At 39.7% G+C, this 2,246-nt stretch overlaps 1 pseudogene; it reads right to left on the reverse strand.

Annotated features, from left to right (window-relative positions):
- Window positions 1-1,234: 1,234 nt before the first annotated feature.
- LOC115833414 lies at window positions 1,235-1,335 on the reverse strand (annotated as a pseudogene).
- Between the last annotated feature and the right edge of the window lie 911 nt (window positions 1,336-2,246).

Below are 2,246 nucleotides of genomic sequence, written 5' to 3' on the forward strand. Positions count from 1 at the left end.
ACTTTAAAGTTCCAAAATGATCTCCTTTAACTTCATGTCTCACATCCAGGGCACACTGATGCAAGAGCTGGGCTCCCACAGCCTTGGGCAGCTCCACTCCTGTGGCTTTGGAGGGTATAGCTTCCCTCCCTGCTGTTTTCACGGGCTGCGGCTTTTCCAGGTGCGTGGTGAGCGCTCTCAGTGGATCTACCATTCTGGGGTCTGGAAGACAGTGGCCCTCTTCTCCCAGCTCCACTAGGCAGTGCCCCAGTGGGGCTCTGTGTGGGGGATCCAATACCACATTTCTCTTCTGCACTGCCCTAGCAGAGGGTCTGCATGATTGCTCTGCCCCTGCAGAAATCTTCTGCCTGGACAGCCAGGTGTTTCCATACGTTCTCTGAAATCTAGGTATAGGTTCCGAAACCTCAATTCTTGAATTCTGTGCACCTGCAGGCGTGACACCATGTGGAAGCTGCCAAGGCTTGGGGTTTGCACCGTCTGAAGCCATGGCCTGAGCTATACCTTGGCCTCTTTCAACCACAGCTGGAGTGGTCATGATGCAGAGCACCAAGTCCGTAGGGTGCACACAGCAGGGGGTCTCTGTGCCCTTCCCATCAAACAAGTTTTTCCTCCTAGGCTTCCAGGCCTGTAATGAGAGGGGCTGACACATGTTTAAAATCTCATCTCATTTTAAATATGGCAAAACTAAGGCACAGAGAGATTAGGAAGTTTGGCCAGTGTCACACAGCTGGTAAATAGCTAAGCATCAAATCAAACTCAGGAAACGTAACTCCGAAGTCAGAAGTCAATACTTTTTTCTTCTAAATGTTCCCTCAAAACCTAAAAATCTCATCTAATTCAGTCACTGTAACAACACATATACCCTAATAAATAGTCAAAAGTAAGAAAGACTGAAGAGGAGCATTATAAAGTATGCTTCCCAAGAGGGTTCTTCATTCCTAATTCTATGCAAATAATTAAGTTATTAGGTTTCAGAAACCTCTTAATGCCTTCATTGACATTTTATGACTCCTTAAGTCCATGTCACAGCTTTTTAAAAATATGAATAATAGTTTTTTCCCAGTATTTATATGTTTTGTTTTGTTTTAATAAATCTTGTTATGTATATTTAACATACACAACAGGATGTTTTGTGATACATAGATATAGAAAAATTGGTACTATTATAAAACAAGATAACATATTCATATTCCCACGTAGTTATCATTTTTTTTCCACCATGGCAAGAGTAGCTAAAAATATGAAACACTTCATGAATTTGCCTGTCATCCTTGTTCAGGGGCCATGCTGATCTCTTTTTAAAAAAATTTTTGTGGGTATAGAGTAGATGTATATATTTATAAGAACATGAGATGTTTTGAGACTGGCATGTAATATGAAATAAGCACATCAAAGAGAAGGGGGGTATCCACCCCATCAACCATTTAACTCCTTTAAGTTATATACAATCAAATTACACTCTTTTAAGTTATCTTAAAGGGTAAAATTAAGTTATTATTGACTGTAGTCACCGTGTTGTGCTATCAAATATAGGTCTTATTCATTCTTTCTACTTTTTGTACCCTTTAACCATCCCTACCCCTCACTACCCTTCCCAGCCTCTGGTAATTATTCTTCTACTTTCTGTGTCCATGAGTTCAATTGTTTTGAATTTTAGATCCCACAAATAAGTAAGAACATGTGATGTTTGTCTTTCTGTGCCTGGCTTATCTCACTTAGCATAATGATCTCTAGTTCCATCCATGTTGTTGCAATTGACTGGATCTCATTGTTTTTGCTGGCTGACTAGTGCTCCATTGTGTATATGTACCACTTTTTCTTTATTCATTCATCTGTTGTGAACACTTAGGTTGCTTCAAAATCTCAGCTATTGTAAACAGTGCTTCAACAAACATAGGAGAGCAGATATCTCTTCAATATACTGATTTCCTTTCTTTTGGGTATTTTGGTACATCGGTTACAATGTACACTATTTGGTTGATGATTATACTAAAAGCCCAGAATTCACCATGAAACGGTATATTCACGTATATACAAACAACCAAAAAACACATTTAAAAAAGGTTCCACATCACTAATCATCAGAGAAGTGTATATCAAATCCACAATGAGATACCATCTCACACCAGTCAGAATACCTGTTATTAAAAAGTCAGAAAATGTCAGGTGCTGGCAAGGCCGTGGAGAAAAGGAAATGCTTATACACTGTTTGTGGGAATGTAAATTAGTTCAGCCACTGTGGAAAG

The sequence above is a fragment of the Nomascus leucogenys genome, chromosome X (genome assembly GCF_006542625.1).
Source record: "Nomascus leucogenys isolate Asia chromosome X, Asia_NLE_v1, whole genome shotgun sequence".
NCBI lineage: Eukaryota > Metazoa > Chordata > Mammalia > Primates > Hylobatidae > Nomascus > Nomascus leucogenys.